The sequence below is a fragment of the Curcuma longa genome, chromosome 6 (genome assembly GCF_044706935.1).
Source record: "Curcuma longa cultivar G26 ecotype Majalengka, Jawa Barat chromosome 6, ITB_CL_G26_1.1, whole genome shotgun sequence".
Taxonomy (NCBI): Eukaryota; Viridiplantae; Streptophyta; class Magnoliopsida; order Zingiberales; family Zingiberaceae; genus Curcuma; species Curcuma longa.
In genome coordinates, this window is record NC_133866.1 from 2,434,441 (window position 1) to 2,445,278 (window position 10,838).

Sequence of the window (10,838 nt, forward strand, 5' to 3'; positions counted from 1 at the left end):
TCCGTCAAGGGCCCACTGGAAGGGCGGGCGTTACATGGAAAGTCCTAGTAGGTAACGGCACGGTCGATGGTCGACGGCCCATGACCCATAGAAAAATAGAACGGCCCATGACCCATAGAAAAATAGGGGTCGGGATAAGTAGAGTTCCCACGGGCGGACGGGCCGGGTCGTTACAACTTCTTTCTACTCCTATTATTTTACTGATAATGTCAACACCAGACATCGCAAGAATTCTAGAAATTTTGATGATACTCAGCCAATTGACCCTATGATGCTTTTTATTTTCAAGTTTCCTGGTAAGCCAATTGATGCTTCTATTTCGAGATGGTTAAATCAATAAGCATATCATGCTGCAAGAACATACATACTATTGAATTGTGAGGAGGTCAACCCGTACATAAGGTGACTTGCTTGATATAATCAACTAGTAATCCCTTTTTATTTATGTTTGCTATCCCAATTATTTTAAATTTTACCTTTCATCCATTACAGTCTTTATGAACAACAATTTTAGTATCAAAATCCATCAATCAGTTCAAAGTGTAGTTGAGAAAAAGTTAGAGATAAATTTGCACTGGATTTTAAATCTATAAGTTAAAGAATAAATAATTTTTCATACAGGAGTATCCAATTTTGATATAATTTATATCATACTTACTATTATAGGTGAACGATCGTAGAATATCAAATGGTGAAGGATAATCAATCTTGCATCTGGACCCCTCTGTAAGATACAAGTATATTCTGGTTACTACGTGAATGGTTTCAAATTCCATGTGGCACAATGAGATTCACAAAGACTGACTTTTAATTTTGATGTTTACGTAAAAGGATCTATCAACAACAATAACTTAGAGTTTGATTATTACGGGAGACTTGAAGAAATTATTGAGATTGAATATCCTACCTTACCCATAAAAAGGTGTATGTTATTCAAATGTTCTTTGTATGATCCAACACTAGAACAGGAACTAGAATACATCCAAATTACAATTTAGTTGAGGTTAATGCAAACAAAAGGTTCAACAAGTTTGAACCTTTCATTTTTGCGGTCCAAGCGGGTCAGATTTTCTATCTTAAATACCTGACGAAGGCAAGAAGAGTTAGTGAATAGTTAGCTGTTTGTCGTACGAAGGCTTGTTCGACCATAGAAATACTGAACTCCAACATAGCACAACACCATGATGCATTTCAAAATGAAGAAGTGGAGATACATTTAGTAGATTTTAGATTCAATCAACATCCGTCTTACTTGTAGATGCTAATGTATCTTACCAGGAGATAGATGATGGAGAGATGTCGAGCAGTGAAGAGGTTGTTGAACTAATTGAGTCTAACGAGGAGGATCAAAAAAATATTAATGTTGATGATTTAGATTGTAATAATGAATAAAAATTATTTGTTTTATTAAAATATATTTATCTCATAATTAATATTTATTTGTCTCGTTCATGTAAAAAATAAATATATTTATATGAGATAGTTAGGTTTGCTCATGTATATTATATATTTATTTTTTATAAAAAAAAGGGATTATCATTTATTGTTGCCTAAGTGTTGGCAAGCTCTTGGATTCAAATAAAAGCCACGTTGCAACTAGAGCGATGGGAACACTCGCGTTCAGATTAACCAATGCTTTTTATTATTTTAATCTAATATCGTAGTTCAACTCATAGTACAAAGTTAATCCTCAAGCAATATATGAAATTAAATTATGGCTCACACACTTCAAATGCTAGCATCCATATATATTTTACTTTCTAAAGTTGAAAATTCTCCGTCTGTGACAATGTTTGGATTAAAAATAAACCTAAAAAAATCTCCTAAATCTTGATAGAGGACTATTAGAGTAGAAGATAAATGCTATTGTATTAAAGTGAAATCAAGAATTCAGAATTCCAAGATGAACTAAAAATATTTGTACAATAATAACTCTAACTCAAACTAGCTTTTCATGAACTTCCAAAACGTTTGCTAATCCTTCAACTTGCTTAGTTGAAATTTCTCCTTCAATTGATACTGGAACAATTATTAACGAGAAGTTCCATCTAGTCAGCCACAAACGTATGACGACAGGTTAGTGAAAGCATACTGCAACTATGCCTTACACCTGCAATCCTTCAGAAGCTAAGTTCAATAGCTTTGTCGAGTTCCAACATTATTTTCTGGATCACTCGAGCCGCTGTACCCCTTGTGGGATTCTATCTCCACGTTTCCTGCCTGGTGCCTTCTGTTTTACCTTACCAAGCCGATTCAGGAGCCACATACCTAACGTTAAGAAGCCGATGTGAATATTCACGTTAAGAGTACGTACCTCTATTTACAACTTAGATAGCAATTTATAAAATACCAATGCTGCCAGACCTAAAGAAGCATACATGAACAGCATACTTAATTACCCAATTTAAATGTTCCCATCACTCTAGTTGCAACGTGGCTTTTATCTGAACCCAAGAGCTTAGCCAATCCTAAATCAGATATCTTCCCGTTACATTCATCGTCAATCAAGATATTGCTTGATTTAATATCTCGATGCACAACTTTTGGTCCAATAGCTTCATGTAGATATGCAAGCCTGGAAAGCATTCAGTAAATTACATTTCTCATAAACTTGCCACATTGCATCTCATGATTTAATTAGCTAAAACTAAACCTATGAAACAGTTAATATGAATATATAATTAAAAGAAAGGATATGTTTCTCTATGTATCATGCTTGAAGTTACACTTACGCCTTAGCAGTGCCAAGGATAATCTTAATTCATGCGATTCTCCCAATTGAGTACGCCATGCTTCAAGTTACACTTACGCCATTTTGACTCATTGGTTAATTAATTCACAAATAAAATTAGTGAATTGTTGGAGATGAAGGGATAAATTGTAAACGAAAAGACTTTGCACTTGACATATGTCCATGGCTAAATTTAACAACTCAAGTATAGAAGTTCTCTCTTTTTGTTATCTTCTTGTACTTACTATGCAACAAACAAAATTTGGACAGTTATGCATGATAGGGACTTTTGTCATTAATAGTAATTTTTATGTATAAAATCCTTATTAGTATGTTCATTTCATGGAATAAAATTGACAATAAATATAATAGTCATTCTTGGGAATGAAATCTAGTAGGAATAGGCTAAGAATAGTACTAAGTTTGGTTCTTGCATAATAATATCAGAATGAGGATTCATTGAATGAAAGAAGGAATAGCTAAGAAGATTAAGAGGGAATAATAATTTGTGAACCAAAGATGTTACAAAAATGATCTTGGCTTTACTTTTCATAGTCTAAGGTTATATTACTTGCTTAATGGAATTCTTATAGTTAGCAATGCATACAATGTTATGGTCCAACATATCATGTGATGGACAAAATTCAGATTATTATTATTATTTTGAATGTGTATATGCTATAATATTATTTTGCAGATACAGATATGTCAGATCAGGCAGCAGCACCTGGTGGTTAGACTGTCTTGCGAGTTATTGAAGGATGGTAAGTATTGGTATTATTAGTGCTTTTAAATTCATAAAAAATTTTATACCATATGTCTAATATTTATATGTTTTATAATGCAATTTTATTCCAGATGATCACCGAGTTGCAGCCTATATATCTAGTAAATTTCATGAGCGAGTTTGTCTTTCAGGTATTATTGGAGGCATGTCGACGAGGGCATGTGAAACTTTTACTACGAGAAGTTTTTGATAAGTCATTTTTATTATCAAAAGTTATATTTGTTTATACTAATTGAATACTTTTTTTGCATAAAAAGTATACCAGGGGGCCAGGGCACGAGGAGAAATTTAAAGAAATCTGGAATAATATCTGTGCCAAATTATACAAGGATCTGCTATATAAATATAGAAGAAAGAGCGTAAGACCATCTTTCATATTAGTTGATATTTGAGATGCATGACAAACCATTTGGGCTGCAGAAAGATGGCAATCAAATTCAGTGATAGCTTGAGCCAATAGAAACATCGAGTTGGTTGGCCCTAGCACTAGATCCACAGAGCATACAACTGGATCCTGTTCCATCATCGAGCATGCCTTAGACTTGGTGAGTTTATAATTAATATATTTATCTTAGAATTATTTAATTAACAATGATATTATTTTAATTTGATTGTATTTTTTAATCTTCAGGAGCATGAGCTACAACGACCTCCTACTTGTTGAGAGATTTTTACTAAGACACATAAGTCTAATGATGATACATTTATCGATCCACGATCATAGGCATTAGATGTAAGATTTTAAAATTTAAATTTATTTAACTCTTATAAATGATTATTTTTTAATTTTATATTTTATATGAATTTATTTTTAAACAGGCTGAAATGACTGCTAGAGTAGGCATCTCAACCAGATAGAGAGGAGGTGAGATGCATACTCTCTCCACCGATTAGGTAAATGAGATATATTATGATATCGTCAGTGGGAGGAAGAAGAGCTCAACCCTCTACAGTCTAGGGTCTCAGGGGAGAGTCATGTATGACCATGTGATGGCCCCTAGAGCCAGGGGTTGTCTTAGCAGATCATCTACTATAGGGTAGAAGCCTTAGAGAAAGAAAATCAAGAATTAAAGAATCAACTCTCAACATTAGAGGCAGCATTTCAAGACTCTCGCCAAGCCCAGTTGCGATACGAGGAGATTGCATAGCAGATGCGCGAATTCATGACTGGCATGAGTCAAATGTCGCGACCACTATATAACTTTGACTCACAGGAGATTCAGGACCCTGATAACCCTAATCAGTAGCTGTTTGCGAGGTATGTTAACATTTGTATATATTTTTTAATTATGACTCATAAACATGTATTTTCAAAATAGATACATATCATTGATTTATTACTAACCTATCTTATTATATTTTTTGCAGGATTGGATACTTTACTTAGTGAGTTTAGATATTTTTCATAGATTTGATTGTATTTAAAAATTTGATACAGTATTATTGTATTCAGATATTTGGTATTTATTTTTGTATTATGATTTAATTAGTTCCATTCAAATGTTGTGACTGAATTTATTAAAAAGATTGAGAACTAATTGTATCGTGATTCGATTGTTTCAGATATTAAATATATTAAATTGTTAAATTATTTTATGATTAGATTATTGTGTTGTAAAAGTTGTTTAAGATTTGTGTTTAATATGTTGCTTAAGATTGTTGGTAAATTGTAGTGTTGTTTATTCCTGTTAAACTACCATTTGTGATAGTTTTAGATTGGTGATGAAAATGTAAATAGGGAACTACGATAAATGGAAAAAATCGATTAAGCGATGGAAATATAAAAAATCTAATGAAAATTTTGAATATTAACGATGGAAATATAATTTTCAGCGTCACTAATTAGTGGCAAAAATTTCGTTGCTAATGGAAATTATTTTTGTAATGTTTATTCAGATTAATTTGACAGATGATGGATTTCACTAGCCATAGAAGGTCATAAGCCTGTGATCGCAGAAGAGATACCCAATGTGAGGTTGGATCTTCTCTCCTTCGGGTGCCTTACGGTATTTGGTCGCTATTTTTCCTAGTCAGGGTGAGACTTTCTCTATTCTAGTGTAATCCTCACAGCTTTGGGTCGCCACTCCCTTTGGTCGAGGGGGATTTACCCTATCAAAATTGAACATTCTTTTTATTATTCTTAGTCATGGGATTGAGCTCCTCTCCCTCGTCTGAATTCAACAAATTTCATGGCATGTTCATGGTATTCTTGTCCTTCTTGTTATCATCCTCCTGACCAAGGAATCGAGTTCCTCTCCTCGATCAGGATGGGATAGGATGTCTAACATTCTTGGCATTCTCATGGTATTCTTGGCCTTCTTATCACCTTCCTGACCGAAGGATCAAGTTCCTCACCCCGATCAGGATAGGATGGGACTTTTTGCATTCTTGGTATTCTCATGGTATTCTTGGTCTTTTATTACCCTCCCGATCGAAGAATCGAGTTCCTCTCCTCAATCGAGATAGGATGGGACTTCTAGCATTCTTGACATTCTCATAGTATTCTTGGCCTTCTTATTACCCTTCCGACCGAATGATCGAGTTCCTCTTCTCAATCGAGATGGGATTGAACTTCTAGTATTCTTGGCATTCTCATAATATCTTTATCCTTCTTATTACTATTCTCTCGACCGAGGGATCGAGTTCCTCTCTGATCGGGACATGAGGGGATTTCTATTGTTTGTGGCATTCATGGCATTTTGGTGGCATCCTAGGCCTTCCTATAATTATCCTCCCGATCGAGGGATCGAGCCACTCTCCTTGGTCATAGTGGGATGAACATCTTGATATTCTTGGTCTTCTTCAGGATCTCTAAGTATTCTTATCATTTCCCTCCCCGATCAAGGGATCGAGCTCCTCTCCCTGATCGAGACAAGAGTGGACTTCTAATAAATTGTGATATTTTATTAGTATTCTGGATATTCAGATTAATACTCCCATGGTTAGTCAGAAACCAATCCCTCACCCAACATTATGACTTATCAAACTTTATTTGGATTTGCTCCTTAGAATGACTCTGAGGGGGATATGCGATGCAGCCCGGGTTTACCCGGTCAGGTCGTTACCCTATTAGAATAGTGTACATTTGGTCAATGCCCTTCACAACAACGGAGGCTCATCAAGCTCTAACCTTGTCTATCCGAGCGGTCGTAGTGGTTCTAGAATGATGAGGATCTGGGTCGAGCGGGCTCTCTGGAATGTTAACCTCCAACAGTCCCTGATGCACAACCGACTCTAGCAAGGTTGTCCACCTGGCGAGCAACCTCATGCTAATAATCAAACAGTGTCAATAGTACAAACGTATGGTTGTTGCCACTAGCACAATGTTAGCTCATGCAATTAGTTGAAGGGCGTCACCTCGCTCATGCGATCGCCCACGTATTTCACTTAGGGCTTGTGTGGAGGTCTATGATGTGCGTAGGGTTTATATATGTATTTACGCTTTATTTGCACATCTTTCTGAGTTTATTGCTAAAATCTTGTGTGCATTGCATCCCTTATTTATGCATTTAGGCACATATCTTGCATTTCCTAGTTCGGAGATCTGCTCGTGTTTTTACTTGTTTCAGGATGGAATTTGGAGCAAAAGCGGGCAAAACGGAGTAACAATTGAAGACAAGGCAAGACAGGGCCGTGCCTCATAGGCACGGCCGTGTCTATTCAGCCTCCTGGCCGTGCTTCAAAGGGCACGGGCGTGTGCCCAAACAGAAGACCAACAAGCCTGGGCCGTGCCTCACTGGCACGGCCGTGCCAACATCCCCCATCAGCAGCAGAAGAGGCCGTGTCTACCAGACACGGCCGTGCTTTGAAACAGAAGCCAGACGAGACTTGGCCGTGCCTCACAGGCACGGCCGTGTTTCCAACCTGAAGGAAGCATCTGCTGTTGGCCGTGCCCACCAGGCACGGCCGTGTGTCAAAACAGAAAGGTCTCAGCAGCTGGCCGTGCCTCACAGACACGGCCGTGTCCAGAAAAAGGAGAAGAGTCAGGCTGTGGCCGTGCCTCACAGGCACGGCCGTGCCTTCAAACAGAGCCAAGCCAAGTCTGGACCGTGCCCCAGAGGCACGGCCGTGCCCCAAAACAGAAGCTTGACTGCCTAAGGCCGTGCCCCCAAGGCACGGCCGTGCCTCTTCAACCGACAGTGCCCACACTGGGCCGTGCCTCCCAGGCACGGCCGTGTGAGCGGGGGCGTGCTGACTCGTGACCTGCATATAAATAGGTCCTCTTAGTGACCTAAGAAAGGGGGGAGACCTTGGAGAGCCACCGGAGCTGTTCTAGAGCCACCGACGCCTGTTTCGGAGCGAGATTCGACGATCCATCCACCGATCCGACTGCTCCAGTCCATCCTCATCCCATCTACGCAGAGTTTGCAGTCCGAGGAAGAAGATAAGTCTTATTTCCTGCACTTCATTGTTGTATCTCTGGATTAAGATGTATTCCTTCCTTCCTTTGGCTTGTAATCTCCACGCTATGGAGTAGTTCCCTAGATTCTAGGATGTAGGATAAATCAGATGTACTGGATGATTGTATTTTGGATTTGATTAATCTACCGTTTTCAATGATATAATTGTCTATTGCTTTGTGGATTTATGCTTATGTGATGAATGATAAATTGTGTGTGTATGAATCCATGAGGGTAGGGATTGATTGTGGATTGAGGAATCATTAGGCCGTACACCGGGGCGCTTCGTGACAGGAAGAATGCCTTGAACCGGGCGAGTTTCCGAGGGGTTTCTTAATTCATAGTTAATTCTTATGAGGGATAGTTAGCGGTCATCCGTTGTTGGGGAGAGGTCCGTAAAAAGATATCCTGTGACAGGGGATAGGGTTCTTTTAGTACTCCGGGGCGCCTGAGTGACACGGGAATGCCTTGAACCGGGCTTCTAGAACCATCTCAAACCGACAACGAGTGACGTAAGAACACCAATGCTTTATTCCGAGGATACCTGACGAGGTCGAATTGGATAAATTGGTTAACATCCCTACAATTGAACAATTATTGAGGAAAGGTAGAGGATCCAAGTCAATCAATCCATACTCTGAGGAGTCCGAAGTCCTAGGATCGTTTCACAACCCAGTGTCACAGTCGATTCCTTTCTCTGAACTCTAGGATAAAGTACTTTAGAACACTCCCATCTCCCCCACACAACTCATGCTCAGTTTTCTCTCCACCTTTTTGTGCTAAATCTAGTAAGTAATTCCACGGTCCCTGTGGATTCGATCTTTTTATTACTTGACGACATTCCGTATACTTGCGGAGCGCTATCAAGTTTTTGGCGCCGTTGCCGGGGATCGTGCGCAATTATTTACTAATTTAGCACATTAAGTTTTTCTTTTATTTTCTTTTACATACATAGCCATTCATTTATTCTTTTTTATTCATTTCATTTAGATCCTGCACACCGAGACTCATGTAATTCAAAAATAGAAAACATTTCATCTAGCGTACTTACCTCTAAATCCTTGGAAATATAATAGGCGTCGACGATTGTACTCCACTCTTGGGTTCTCAGGAAGGCGTTGAGGGCGTATCGAATCAGAAATGAGCAGACTGGCACGATCAGAAATACCTTAATCGATCAGACAATCGATTAAACGTCGTAACTTTCTCCTCTGTAAAATGTGTAATCGATCAAGTAGTCGATTACCCAAGCCCTTAATCGATCACCTGATCGATTAAGGTGTGGTAATCGATCAGGTGATCGATTACCAGTCGCTAACCCGGTTTCTCATTAAACTTGTAATCGATCACCTGATCGATTATAGTTCATCATAATCGATTGCCCAATCGATTATGGTGCATTCTGTGGGTTTTCTGAAATCTTACAGAATGCTCTGTAATCGATCAGCAGATCGATTAACCATTAACCCTTGGTCTTACAGAATGCTCTATAATCGATTACGAGATCGATTAACCATCTTACCCTTGGTTAATCGATTCACTGATCGATTAAATCCGAGTGAAATCAAAACTCTTGCAATCTGATCACTTGGTTAACTTGGGTCTCACCCGAGCCAACCGCATTGGATCATGTATTCAAAGAACAGACTCTCAAGCCTACTCTGACAATGATCCGGTCCGAAAACAGGCTACCAGCCTTCTTCGACCATAGTCCGGTACAGAGAACGAGCTACCGAGCCCTCTCTGACCTATTCTGGAGAACGAGCTACCGAGCCCTCTCCCACTTCATCCGGTCCAGAGAACGAGCTATTGAGCCCTCTCTGACCTATCGGAGTGTTTGGATCGGTTGAATAGCTAGAGGGGGGGTGAATAGCGTTTCTCGATTTTTCTTGATCTTTCTCTGCACAGAGATTAGCGGAAGCAAAAATATAAAAGAGAAAGAAAGAGATCAACGCTAACCCGGTTTATTTTACTTGGTATCCACCTCCGCAGAGGTGACTAATCCAAGGATCCACACGCACGCACACACCCGATGCACTATGAATCTTCTCCTTCTCGAAAACTCGAAGGCGGAGAAACCTTTACACCTTTTAGATCTCCTCAAAATGATATGAAATATTGTCTAGGAGGAGAGGAATAAAGCAGAGATCTGAGCACAAAAACGCTCACAAAAGAAGCACAAAAGAATGAAAGAATGGCGAAGAAGATGAGTTGTTCTCGTGCAGGCTTCTTTTATAATCTCTGCAACATCAGTCGACTGCTGGCAGGGCCAGTCGACTGATGCCTTCAATCGGCAACAAAATCTTGCATTAAATGCCATTAAATGCTTGCCAATTTTCTGCAACGTTCAAATCACAGTCGACTGTCCAAGACCAGTCGACTGGCGACAGTCGACTATCCATAATCCCAGTCGACTTCCCAGTCGACTCCTGTCTTCCTCTGGCTCGACTGATCTTTCTGTGTGCGTCTGATTTATGAGCAGTCGACTGCTGGCAGGGCCAGTCGACTGATGAAGCTGAAAAATCACATTTCAGCTTCTCTTGACCTAGACCTCGGCCTTCAAACACCTCCCATAGCCTCATGCCTCCCTGCACTAGCCTGAGATGCTTCCATCAGCTTCGTCATGTCAAGTCCTTGCCAAGACCACCCTTGGACTTCTCCTTGCCAAGACTACCCACTTGGACTTTTGCTTGCCAAGACTACCCACTTGGACTTTTGCTTGCCAAGACTTCCCACTTGGACTTGCCAAGACTACCCACTTGGACTTTTGCTTGCCAAGACTACCCACTTGGACTTTTGCTTTGCCAAGACTACCCACTTGGACTTTTCTTGCCAAGACTTCCCACTTGGACTTTTCTTTGCCAAGACTACCCACTTGGACTTTTTCTTTTGCCAAGACTACGCTTGGACTTTCCTGCAA

At 39.5% G+C, this 10,838-nt stretch overlaps 1 pseudogene; it reads left to right on the forward strand.

Moving 5' to 3' along the window:
- LOC141831108 (uncharacterized) overlaps nt 1-4,765 on the forward strand; it is a 14,616-nt pseudogene extending 9,851 nt beyond the window's left edge.
- The last annotated feature ends 6,073 nt before the right edge of the window (nt 4,766-10,838 follow it).